At 44.2% G+C, this 13,454-nt stretch overlaps 1 long non-coding RNA gene across 1 annotated transcript in view; it reads left to right on the top strand.

Annotated features, from left to right (window-relative positions):
- Positions 1 to 214: 214 nt before the first annotated feature.
- Positions 215 to 13,454, top strand: part of LOC104859028 — a 17,916-nt gene continuing 4,676 nt past the window's right edge. The window contains exons 1-4 of the long non-coding RNA XR_779265.1: positions 215 to 277; positions 985 to 1,278; positions 1,555 to 1,632; positions 7,046 to 7,152. This is a non-coding gene — a long non-coding RNA (uncharacterized LOC104859028). The remainder of the gene's footprint in view (positions 278 to 984; positions 1,279 to 1,554; positions 1,633 to 7,045; positions 7,153 to 13,454) is intronic.

Here is a 13,454-nt window from a genome sequence, read left to right as displayed (position 1 = left end):
TCCGTGGTGGCTTCGACCAGCACATACAGTGATGTATGCGACGGTAATTTACAAACGAAGCCACACACACATGGGGATGGTCTTAAATCACCCTTCACCATTTTGTCTTGCCTGCTGCTTCTTACGTCTCTGAAACTTCAGTGTCCTAAGTGTTTTCCCCAAAGGGACTCTATAAGACTTCTGTATTTTCTACCTTTGTGACGTGTCCCTCACTCTCCGATTGGAGGATGAGCTGAAAAGAAGAGGAGAGGAGGAAGCTGTTTTCGATTCGGAGAAGGTGATTAGTCAATTCCCTCCTTTCCCTTCTTTCTTATTAGAGTCGTCCTTGGGGTCGCCTTGTGGAGAGGAAGAGAGAGGAGCCGGCAGGGCAGAGGGAGAATTTGGCTGTGAGGTGGTCTCCGTGGGGAGACGCTGCCGTCCACGAGCAGCCCTGGATGCGGCACGATGCTTCGCAAATGTCCCTGCTGTGGGGAGGAGGTTGGTCCTTCACGGCCGGTTGGTCAGTCACCGGATGTGGGCCAGCGCTGGGCCCGGACTGGGGTGTGCTCCTGCCTAGTGGCTCCCTTGATCTATAGCTGTTTTGAGCAGCTGACAGCTGAGAGCTCTTCACCAACTGCACTCTCAGCAACCTAGGGACCAACATCTTTGCTCCTGTGAAGGAGACTCGTGGTCTAAGGCTGGGCCCTGCACATTTGGAAAGGAGAGCTGATGGAAGGACCATTTTCTAGAAATGCTTTTTGCCACTGTGTTCCAAGATATTCTCTAAAATCCAGCACCTAGCACCTACACTATTAGAGGTTAAGGGGATAAAACCAGAAAAATGTGCCTTTAATATTTTTTTATCAGCCTGATGGTTAACTCTACATTTCTCCTTCAGCATGTTTAGCTCATGATTCTTTGCAGGACAGTCTTAGATCCATGACAGTGGGTTACCTAGAAAGTGACTCTGCTCAGAGGAAGTCACCTCTTTCTGCTTTCTTGCAGCCGCACTTCTCATGCGGTCAAGTTCAGAAGACCTAAGCCTGTCTCAGAGTCTAAAGTAGTCTTCCTTCTGCCGCCCATCCTGAACTTCTCCTACCCTCCTGTATGCCTCCACTGAGCCATTTCTGAAGGACTGCACCTCCCCACCCCCATTTCGGGCTCATCTTTGGGCTCAGCCAGTGGGAAGCAAAGAGACCAAAACAGTCACCTGGAAGGAGAAAATGCTTGGAGAATTTCTTCCCTCCTGCCCCACATGCAGTGCCAAGTCTTCGGCTGTAGCAGGGCCCTTCTGCGATGGTGAGGCAGTCCCTCCTCTACCTTCCCACTCTCACTGGACTGAACTAAGAGGGGAAGCATCGGATGGACCACTAGAGTTATGTGGCCAAAGCGGAAAAGTTTTTAAAATTCTTTTAAACCATCAATGGCTTTGTTGGCATACACTGTCTCCTGGCAACCTGTCACCAGAAACACTGTTAATTAGATGAGGATGTCAGGCAGGATCAAACTAACAACTGTGCAGTTTTACATTATACTACTTACTCATCTTCCTTAATTGCTATCTGTTGTTCAAAGGTAACAGCAATACACTCAGATGCGGTGAGGAAGGGCGGCTGTGGATCCTGAGGCAACAGTTTATCATCATTAGCAGAGGTGAGAAGGCAGGTACCAAGGAAACTTGGACAGTCTCCCGCAAATTTAACAAAGATGCCTGCCAAGCACAGGCACTCTGACTCCTGCACATCTTTCTTTCAGCTGCTTGTGGCCAATTCTCTCCTGGTTTGTGTGGGGGAAAATACCCTCCCTCCTGCCAACCTTCTTCACCACTGTAAATTTTCTTATCACAACAGCTGTTGTTTAGGAACAGGGCAAGTTATTAGGAAGAAGTGATGCTCCTGACTGTTCTCCCTTCCCAACCTGTAACAGTGCTATGTCGGTGACTTTCCAGATTCTCTTAAACCAGAAGAATGAGAACTTTGAAGATTTGGGTCTGCCCGGGACTAAATGTGAAAGGGGCCAGGGGAGGCCATTAACAGGACGGTGACAGCTGGGGCCAAGCACCTGGCCAAGGTGAGCCCCAGCAGGCTCCGTGCATGGGAAGGGAGGTGGATAAGTCAGCCTCAGCTAACTCCTGTGAGCTGTATCCCCATCTTGTCCTGAGCAGCTATGTTTAAATGCCCAAAGTAGGAAAATATTAAGTAGCCCCACCAGCAGAGTTATAGATAGTAACAACCTTCAAAACCTAGCTCCTTTTCCAGTAATTCTACCGCAAATGACTAGGATTCCTCTATCCTTCTGTGGAAGAGGTAAATGGTAGCCAGATATTTACTGAAATTGGATTTCTCTCGAATCAGGTGGTTGGAGTCAGAGATCAGATATAATTTGATTTAGAAAAATAAAAGCAGGTGTGCTGGATAAGAATCTACATGTTCCCCTATCAATTTGCTTTCCATCCTCTCAGGCTGGCTCTGTGCCTGGCACGACCTCTCTCAGCTGGCTGCCTTGCCCTCTGGCTTTGACTGGGTTTCCCCAGGGTCAGGTGTAGAAGGAAAATGAGGTTCCCAGAGCACCATGTGGGCCAAATTCACCATATTCCCCAGTAGGGGGCAGGCTAGAGGAGAGAGGCTGGGTCAGCCTTGCCCACTTCCTTCCTACTTGGTCTCCAGGGTCAGTTGCACCCCTCCATGGAGGCAGTGGTTATAGTCAGCAGACTCTGCATGCAGTTCTCCACCCGGTTCCCCTAACTGTGGCTCTATGATGCCTGTAGGTGTGGGGGGGGAGGGGTGGGGGCAGGAAGGTGTGGCAGGTGGAGGAGGGAGCAAGCCTGGGGTAATAGCTGATTCTCTGCTTAGCCTGGACCCTGGGCACTCTAGCATCCCTTGTTTTCAGTCTGGAAGATTCTGCTATTGCTAGTCACTATCCTGGAGTATTACAGTGCTTCTATCATAGGACCCTCTCCTCCCCACACCTTTGTAAATAGTCCCTTTAAAAGCTTTCCTTTTACCTGTTTGAATATATTTTCTTTTTCTTGCTGGGACTCAAGATGACACAACAAGTACTGTATTTTGATCCCTAGATCTAAGTCCTAAAACCCAACTCTTTGACACTTACCAGAGGAAGCTGTTTCCTTACACTTGTCTTCCCATAAGTTACCCGATTCCCTAGTGGGCAGGGCAGTTTTTCTGTTGTGTCTGTCTGCAGGCCTATGTGTGTAGCATATGATCAATATGAGCTTAACAGGTGCTTGGCGACCGAGTTACTATTTCAACAAAAATTTGGCTCACAATTTTCCCAAGTAAGGAAAAACTCAAGGATTATTGAATCTTGTCTGTTAGAATGGAAATCTTGCATGAGAGAAATAGGCTAAGAAAAGACAGTTGAATTTGTCTTCTGTCCTTGTGTCTATGTCATGAATTTCCCTAAATCCTTTAATTTCTCCTTTGTCATTTCTGGGTAAACACTCCTATCTGGTAGAGATGGCCAAACAGCTTTCATTAAGCAAACTTTGTAAGGATTTTTTAGAAAAAGAATACATAGAGCACATGCTCATTTCTCCTTAATTGCATGCTCTTCCATCTGTTGGTCTGGGATAATATTGACAAAAGAATTAAAGGCACCATCTAATCTCCTGAATCAAATGAAAACAGTCATTCTCCAATTATAGAGTATGACATTTTTATGTTTTGCAGCATGAAGAGGAAAGGCTATTTAATGTATTTCAATGTGGTTAATTTGGAGCTAGATTGGATCATCTGGTTAACACAGAGGTTCTTGACTTCTAAGATCAAACGTTGCATAGCACCTCATGCTTGCAGTGGCATCGCTACTCTTGGCAGTTAGCTAATCAACTAGGAAGGTGACCTTGAATCCCAAACAAGATCTATAAACCAAAGCACTAACGTGATTTGGGGAATAGAGCCTCTCAAATAAGAGGCAATTTCATGTTGTTTAAAATGAATGCAGCCTTGATGCTTGAATATGTTGGTTTCTTTTTATATATGGATAATGTTTGCTATCTGAGACCTTGCTGATTTCTCTTAGTGAAGATAGAATGATCAAAAGTTCAAGACAAATAAAAGCAAACCTAGCAATCAGGGCTGTACTTGAGATCATTTCTATAATAGCTGGGGAAATGGACAGCTATGAGTTATCTCACAATGAGACAGGACAGCATCTTCAGTTAGTCTTGGAGCTTCTCTGAGGAAGGTCTAGCTTGTTCAGGGAATGGATTCTTTGAATCAGTAAATAAGACTTGGAAGGGATAATAAAGAAAAGTAAACAATTACCATCTGACACTATAGTTCAGAGTCTATGATCATGAATGACATTGAGCCAATAATTCATTTTAATAGCTTATAATGTCGAGACACCCGAAGGCTTTGGTGTATGAAGACTAACATAGTAAAGTGTGAATTTCAACTTTCTTTTTATGTGACCATGACAGGCCTTAAAAATACATAACCACCAAGTAGCATTTGATCTTAAATTTACACACAACCACAATTCTGCTCACCAAGCTCAAGTTTCTGTTCAAGTTCAAAGTTTGGCAGATGTCTTCAGAAGGCCACCAGCTCCCTCAGAGGTCTGAGGTCCACATGTTCTCTCTGGTTAATTTTCATCCTCTCCATTTTTTTAACCCCTACCAGTGCCCTCAATGTTACCTTGGCATGAACTGTTTCTTCTGACTGAAATTGCAAAAATTGCTATTGAACAACATCTAGACTAATCATGGAATGAATGCATAATACATTTTGGTTCACCTTCCTTTACCTCTTGTTATCCTTGGAAGGTTGTTGTCCATTTTTGTTTTATGTATCTTCTATTATTTGACTGTTTCCTCCAGAAGTTCATATTTGGAAACCTAATCCCTAATTTGTAGGCTGTATTAGTCAGTTTCTTCATCCCTGGGATGAAATACTTGAGACCCACAATTTTTAGGAAAACAGGTTTATTTTGGCTCACATTTTAGAAGTTTCAGTCCTTGTATGGTTGGCTGGTTCCAGGCAGAATAGGCATGGTGGAAGGGTCTGGTGGACAAAAGCTGCTCACTTCATGGGAGACAGGAAGCAAAGACTCATGGGAGTAGCTTGGAAGAGAGACAGACTCTTCTAGGTCACTCACACAATGACCTGCCTCTTCTGCCCACCTCTTAACAGCAAGCTAATCCAAGCACCTTTCAAATGCATGAGACTTTGGGGGCATTTTAGATCTAAACCATAATATATGTTAATGCTATTTGGGAAATGGGCCTTTGGAGGATTGGAGGAGGTCATGAGGGTGGATCTTTATGATGGGATTAGTAGCTTTATAAGAAGAGCAAGAGAGAACCAAACTAGTAGCTTGCCGTGTCTGTCTATGTGGTACCCTCCACCATGTTTTGATGCAGCAGGCAGGCCCTCACAGGATGCTGGTACTACACACTTGGACTTCCCCGCCTCTGCAACTGTAAGCAAAATAAACTTGTATTTTTTAAAATTGCCTAGCCCATGATATTCAGTTATTAGTGATAGAAAATGAACTAAGGTGCTATCTTTTGATGGTATTTTGATTATTGCTTATTATTATTATTATTGTGGGCTTACAAAATGCACCAAAAATATGTCTTTATTTGGCTTATCCGTACTTCTCTGTGGTTACAGAAACCCAACTATTTTATTTAACAACCTTTCGACTTTTAAGGCCAGTTGAAGAGATCCACTGCTCACAGGTAGGAAAAGTGGGGTGTTTCAGTTGAGTTTATGGCCCTACCCCACACTAGGACATCAAAGAGCTGAAGGATTTAGCGTGAAAGACTGTTTCAATTGAGTAGCAGAAATCAAAATGTGTGTTTCAGTGTTACTGTTTAAAATATTTCTGATGGTATCTGGCATATAGCTTTAAGTGCAGGGGGAGAGCTTTTGTAAAGCTGAGACAAACGAGTTCACACAGGAAGATGAATTCTGTAAAACGTGTCTATTATATTTTGTCCAAAGGGGCTTCTATCTTATGAAAACTACAGAATCAAAATCAACAGCGACTTTCGTTGTTCTGAGAGATTAGGCTGTCAGTGCCATTTTACACTGGGGATAGATTGGTATAATCTCCATGTCCCAGGATCCCAACATACAGATAAGATGGTGGCCAGGGTTCCGCCATATTGAATGATGTCCTGTGTACTTCAGCATGGCCACTGGGGAAGACACCCAACATGAATAAACAATTTCATCTGGGAGACAGAGCCAGCAGCAGTCGTTACATAGTCAAAGTTCCCTGGGGAAACATGACACTCAAATTCTACCCCCAAGGAACAACGGCCAAAGAGAAAAGTCAAACTTAAGGTGTTGAAGGGAATGGCATAACACAAAAGAAAGGCACATAAGTTAAAGTGGAATGAAAGAAACAGCCTTGCTGAGATCAGTGAATTTCAAAGATTGTTAGATAAAATGGTTTACAATGTTTCGGACTGCCAGGTGAAAAAGTTGTCTGCACTTGGCAAAAGAGCAAGATGACAGATAATAGAAAAAAGTGAGAGAAACAATTTCAAGGACAGAAATTGTATATGTCCTAACTAGAATTAAAAAACAAAACAAAACAGGAAGACCGATAAGCAGCAATAAACCTGGCCTTAAATATAATCCTCCCCTTAACAGAAGCAGATAAAAACATTGATTCAAGGATAGAGGTTCCCAGATAGGGACAGATCCAAAAGAATATCCCAGGAAGGAGACGGTGCCATGGACACCCTCAGACAGTGCATGCGCTAGCAGCCTCTGGGCTGGCTCTGGCCCACAGCTGTCTTCTATTTGTCCCACTTTGCATAACTAAACATACGCTGATGACCCCCTTGCTCGTCTGTCCAGATCTCCCGCCTCTGAGAAATGGGAGGAGCTGGGAAATCTGTGTGCCGATTCCTGCACAGAAGCAGTTCTGTGGAGTCCAGCGGCTGTGGGAAAGCACACCTCCACCCACGCAGGCCCTGTGTCAGGCCTGCTCCATCATTTCAGCTGCGTGGCCACCTAGCATTAAGAGGGTCAAGGAGCTTGTGGCTTAGGATGAGCATGACTGACGCTGTGTGTTATTTATCTAGAGTGATCTGCGTGTGCCTGTCTGCTTCGGTACACCTCATGGACATTTGCCCAGCACCTGTTATGCCCTGAATGAAATGAAATGAAGACCCGGAGACAGCAGATCTGGGTGAGCCGTAAGAACTTCAAGCAGGGCAAGGACGCTTTAATCCGAGGGAACAGGGGTGGCTTCACGAAAGAGGAGATTTTTTTCCCCCATATAAGCAGTTGGTTTTTAAGTGCCCCAGGTATTTCAGAGTTTCACACAGGTGGTGATTCACCCAGAAACCCCTGATCTCGGGTTCACACCCTCGGTAGAATCATGATAGCTAGGCAAGACCATTCTTGATGGAGCTGGTCAGAATCCTAGTTGCCAAGTGGCTCTGGTAACTCAAATGTGGGCGTATACAGCACTGAGCTCAAAGCATCTTGGTTTCTGAGGATCTTGTGTGCCAAAGCTACCTGGAAGTTACTTTCCCTACTTCTGTTCAGAGCTGTTTCTAATTCTACTTCCCTTTAGATCCATCTCTGCCTTAGTATTTTCCTCTGCTCTTCCTTTTCTTTTTCCAGAATCAGTAATGGATTTCAAAATCATGCCTGACATAGTACAAGAGATGATGTCTATAAACCAGAATCGTACATAATCCTACATCCTGGTATTATATTTTAAAATATCCTATTTGGTAGTAACAGAACTATTTCCCTGCTTTTATTTGTGTGCAGCAGTGTTAAAATGAGCAATCTCTGAGAACGCCTGGGTTTAGGATAAGAAGTCACGACCCCACTCCTTTCATCCTGTTTGAGTGTTGTCAGGCTGAACCTAGACTCAGTCTCAGAAAACAGCATTTCAGCAGTGATCAGAGTGGTCATTCGGGTCCAAGCAAAACTGTCTTGCCTTCCCAGGTGTTATAGGGAAAAGGGACCTGGGAGAGGGAAGGACTCTGAGCAGCATCACTTATTAAACACCCCAGCTATGTGCCCTGGCTGAGCATTTCGCCAAGGTCTCCCTTAATCCTTATCCGTACGAGGTGGATTTCTTTCTCATTTTAGGAATCACAAGCCAGTTACTCAACAAGGCTGGTTGGTGAGTCTGGCTTTGAATTCAAGGCTGTATTCCTCCAGGGACACAAGCAGTGCATGCACTAGGCAGAGTCACTTATGTCCATGCCTCTCCTCCTCCCCACCAGGGTGCAAGCAGCTAAGGGGCAAGGACAATGCTGGTCTCCTTCCTAGGAGGCTCGAGCAGGAAATCATGGGGTGGAAGAGAGCTCCACGGCCAGCCCCTCCCTCCTGCAGCAGAGCAGCACAGCTGTTTCCCCATCTGTCGAGAGCCAGGGACTAAGATCATGGCCAACAAGGTGATGGAGTAGGTGGGGAGTGAGTGCGCTGTCTCCTCAGTGCCCACTGCGGTGCCCCTGGCAGCAGGACGGGGTCACTGTGTCCCACTGCTGCCTGGGGGACTCTTCTCCAGCACGGGGCCCTCCATTTACACAGTGAGCTGAGGGGTGTTCGCAAAGGATTGTCTGCTTTCTCTTCATGTAGAAGGGACTCCTTCCTCTTCCAAACAAAGTATATGCTCTGTTGTAACCTTAAAAGTCAGATGTTCTCATTGTAGAATTACGTAACAATCTGAAAAGACAGAAATTATAAAAGATGAAGGACATTTAAGAAGTAATCAAATAAATTTAGCTTGTGTTTAAAAATAACCAAGCATATCTACCTATAATTCTTCATAGACAATACCTATGATATGGTAGTTTTGAATGATGAAAATCAAGTTTTAGCACACTGAATATGTTCTGAATGGGACTCTCACATGACTCCTTTTTCCTAAAATATAATGTGTAGACCTGCTTCGGAAAGTACCTAGAAGGACGTACACCAATACAGTCTTGGGGATGGAGATTGGAATTTGTGTGGGGGCTTCATGTGTTGCTCTATTTTCTAGTCATTTTAACTATCATGTTTTACTATCACAGTTACAAAATGATTTTAAAGTATTTCATGTTATGGTTTAAATCTGAAAATTACCCCAAAGACTCGTGTATAGAAGATGTGGTTTCCAGGGCAGCAGTGTTCAGAGGGCAGCCTCTGAGACAGGGACTGGATCATGAGGTCTCTGACTTCATCAGGGGATTAGTCCACAGAGGACCCATAATCTGACGACAACATTGGGAAGTGAAACTTAGGACGTAGGACCTAGTTGAAGGGAGTGGGTCACTGAGTGTATTCTTGGGGGTGACTGCATATCTTGTCCTCAGCCACTTTCTGTCTGGTTCTGTCCTTTTCTGTTTACTGGCTGCCATGAGGTGTACAGCTTTCCTCAGCCAAGCCTTTCTATCATCATGCTTCTGCACTGTCACAGGCCCCAAAGCAATGGAGCTGTCCAACCATGGACTGAAACCTCTGAAACTGTAAGCCAAAACAAAATTTTCCATTTCTCCTCTAAGTAGTTATGCTCAGGTATTTTATCATGGTGATGGAGGCTGACTAACACATATAATTAAGCAAAGCAGCATTAACTTCTTCTAGCAGAGATAACCAATGTTTGCTTGCATGCTATGGCATTATTTAAAAAAATTGGATCTAACTATAGAAAAGTTTTTGTTTAAACGTTTTCCACTTCATCTATTTTGAGTACTTTCATATATCATTAAACATTTCTTAAGTGTATTATGCTTAGATATTTAATGCTTCATACTGTGATTTTTTTCTAATTAGCTGTCTCTCAGGTATAGAACATTTAGATTATTTTCAGGTTTCCCCCAGATAAAACATGCTTCCATATGTGTGCTCAGGCAGACCCTCCTATTTTCATATCTACTGCACCAGGTCACATTTCTAGGAGAGGAATTACTGAGTCACTGGACATGGAGACTTGTAATACTCATTGCTGTAGACCTCCATGGCTTGGCACCCCAAGTTTAGTGGCCCCAGGTTTTATGTCACAGAAGACACAGAAGATGGACTTCAAACTGGACAACCTTATACACTTCTTGTAAGACTGGCTGGGTGGAGGGTCAGGCTCTGACTACATCACCTGGCCTCAGGTGGTGATGCCACTCTAGAAGTAAAGGAAGAGAATACACCAAGTACAGGAGTGTTGACCCTCCTGAGAGTGCATTATAATGCTGGAGTGCTAGAGTTTCTGGCTGGATGGCTGTGGGTACAATGCAGACAGTCTCTGCTCTGTGCTTCCCTTGAGCTGTCAGGAACCATTTTTTCCAGGCCCAGGATGAGTCCTCTGTTAGACTAAAAATTACTCAATTTATTTGTAGAAAATTCTCAGTCATGTACTTTTTTCAGTGAAAGTTTTTCAAATGTGTCATCAGCGTGCTGTGTGTCATCTAAAAACAAATTTGCCATTTGGGTGGAGTATGAATTATTTCAACAATTGGATTCTTTATGAGGTGGAATCTTGTTCGTGTGCTTAGAGATCATTTGCATTTTGAGCCCTAAGTATGTTCTTGCCCTATTTTTTCACTGGAGGTTTTCTTACTGATTATTAAAACAATTACGTAAAAAGTACTTTTGTCTATCTTAAACATTACAAATATTTTCTGTGTTATATGTTTGCCTATTAATTCAACCTATAATGTTTTATGCTGTTTGGGAGTCCATATTTTCATTTAATCAATTCTATCAAAAATTTCTGTTTTGCTTTTTGCTTTCATCCACGTAGCCTTTCTCTTACAATATCCAGTAAACATTATCTCTGGGGCCTGTTATCAGCTTGGATTTCATTCTGCGATACATATGAAACAACAATCTAACTGGACACATTTTTCTGGAAAACAACACAGTTACTTCCAGTCTTCCAGTCTTCTCTCCTCAATTGCCTAGGAGTAGAGGGAATTCATTGAAAAGGAAGAGGTAATCAGGCAGCCCACCTGTCCTAGCATTCTCTCGTCCAGAAATGGGGTGCCGCTCTACTTTTGTTATGAAGAGAGGCACTTGAAGCACTACTGAGTGTCCTAAAAGGCATCCTTTGCAGGCTCCCTGCAGCCCTCACAGGTTCTAGACCCTAAACAGCGACACTTGTCTCCTTCAGGCTGCTGAATATTATTTTTCCACATAGAGCATATGATTTTTTCTTTTGTTTTAATTCCCCTGGTCACCACCCATGGTATCCTTTTCAAAGGCAATGGATGAAATTGACTTCCAGCTTCCCCTCTGCCATGGAATAGAAACCACACTTTCAAGATAAATTGCACAGGAAAAAAAAAAAAGGCAGCAGGAGTTGCTGGTACCAAAATGAGAGTGGCTTTGGCTCTGCTTCAGTGGCTCTGCTCCACATTTCTTTCGGAACTCTTGGAGAGCAGTGATAATGAAAGTTTAATCTCTACTCTTGTGCCATCACCTCTTTATTTTCCTTGGAATATTTAAAATCCTATGGGGCCTCAATTTTAGCCACTCAGCATAGCACTCTCGTGGGACTTCTTCCCTGGGGCGGAAGTCGTCAGAGGCTAAAAAAATCCCAAGGTCTGTCATATTTCCTAGCTGTCAACTGGTGTATTTTTATTATTTTGAAAAGACTGGGATGCAAAACAATAAAATTAAATTAAAAAGCACAGTGGGAGTGAGAGGAGGGGTGGGAGGAAGCCGTCCTTTGGTTTACCGGAACTCAGCTACACTTACGGTGGAGTGCTGAGTAATCATGAGGGTGCTGCTGCTCTGATCTTCCCCTTCCTCTAGATTTTCCTCTGCTCTTTGGTGTAGAGACCTGACCTGTGCTGCTAGATACTGGCAAAGCTATGTGCTCATGCCCTTGGCTGAGGAACCCAGAAGAACTGGATGCCTTCAGTAGCGTCCTTCCTGGGTTAAAGAAAAGCATGGCTAGAGGAAGCAGAGAGGCCCACAGTTTTGTTTCCAAACTTTTTTAAAAACGGTAAAACCATTTCCTCCCAAAGTCTTCGGAACCTAACTTATTCGTAGCATGACTCTTGGGATATTGCTAATGCCACACTTACATATGTGTTTAAACTACATGCAGTCTGGATCCAGGCCCCTTCTTGCTGATATGAATACAAAGTCCTCCTTTCCACTGCCTCTTAGGCTCTGGGACATCTGACAAAGCCTCAGGACTCACATGCTTCTTCTTAGGGGTCCACTGCAGTCACTGCTGTCCTGGCTGGCACCACGACTTCATAATCCGCCAGGGAAGGGTGGCTTCTGGAATCCACCCGCTTTTCCCGTCTCAATCGCTCAGCATCTTTGCTGAGGCTGTGAACTGCTGTGCTTAGCCTAGGTCCCCCCCCCCACACACTCCTGCTGCAGCCCCAGAGGAAGACGTGACTCAAGGAGACTGCACCCTGTTGGCCCGTCTGCCTCCTCTTGAGATCAGGTTCAGGACATTCAGCACTTCTCGGGAGCTCAGGGGCTTCCCGGGCCAGTCTTCAAAATCTATTTTTTTTCTCTTCCATTCATTGGACTTAGTTACCACACATGTCTAGAGTTTTAACTTCAAACACCGTTTGAAGTGTTCCTCTGATCCTGGCTCTTAGGAGGCAGAGGATGGAACAGCCACAGTCCACCCCTTTATCCCCAACATCTGGAAGACTGGGGGGATTGTGTAGATTCGGGGAGTTGGGGTGCCTCTCCTCTTTAGGGGTGGGAATCACACTCTTTTATTTTTTCTGTATAAGATTAGTGAGGAGAAAATGCCTTGGTTTAACCTTTGACAAGTAACATTATTACGTTAAAGTGTGTAATGAATCATCTTGATGCATGAAGATCCGCAGCGTTCAGGACAGACTGACTTGGAGGTGCAGTGGTGGGAGCAGTGGGGACCCGAGGCCCTTCCCACGTAGCTCAGTGACCACTTCTCAGGGCTGCACAGCCACTGTGAGGAGGCTTGGGGGATGCAGGGAGCAGGAGTCTGTGGATCTCAATTTAGAAGCCATTACTATGAGCATTTCTGATCTTTCTCTTTATATCTTCACATGTTTATGGGAACATCAAGGCCTAAGTATGTAAGAATGCGAAAGAGGGGCAGGTTCAGAACCAGTGTAATCCTCTTGGGTGCCCTTTGTGCTGTGATCTGGTGATTATTTGAGAGATGGCAAAGACTTACCTGAGGCAGCCACTTCCTAAATGACACCCTTGGAGAATAAAGATGTCCTCTTAGGCATTTTAGCTTTCCTTCACAGAGGCAGATCCTCCCAGGTGAGGATATGAGCAATAATGAAAATTTATAAATTGCTTACTATGTGTGCCAGGTACTCTTTCAATCATAGTGGGTATAGCGATGGTTTATTTTTATTTGTAAACACTTTAAGTATGGCAGGGATTGTTCTAAGAATTCAGTGATCATAGAGCTGGGTGTGGTGATGTATGCCTGTAATCCCAGCACTCAGGAGGCTGAGGCAGGAGGATCACTGTGAGTTTGAGAACAGCCTAGGCTATATAGTGAGTTCCAGATCTCTCAACTCA

Source organism: Fukomys damarensis, unplaced genomic scaffold, assembly GCF_012274545.1.
Source record: "Fukomys damarensis isolate Sample0158 unplaced genomic scaffold, DMR_v1.0_HiC HiC_scaffold_5, whole genome shotgun sequence".
Lineage (NCBI taxonomy): Eukaryota > Metazoa > Chordata > Mammalia > Rodentia > Bathyergidae > Fukomys > Fukomys damarensis.
The sequence above is the reverse complement of the archived record's forward strand: the minus strand, read 5'-3'. Positions and strand labels throughout refer to the sequence as shown.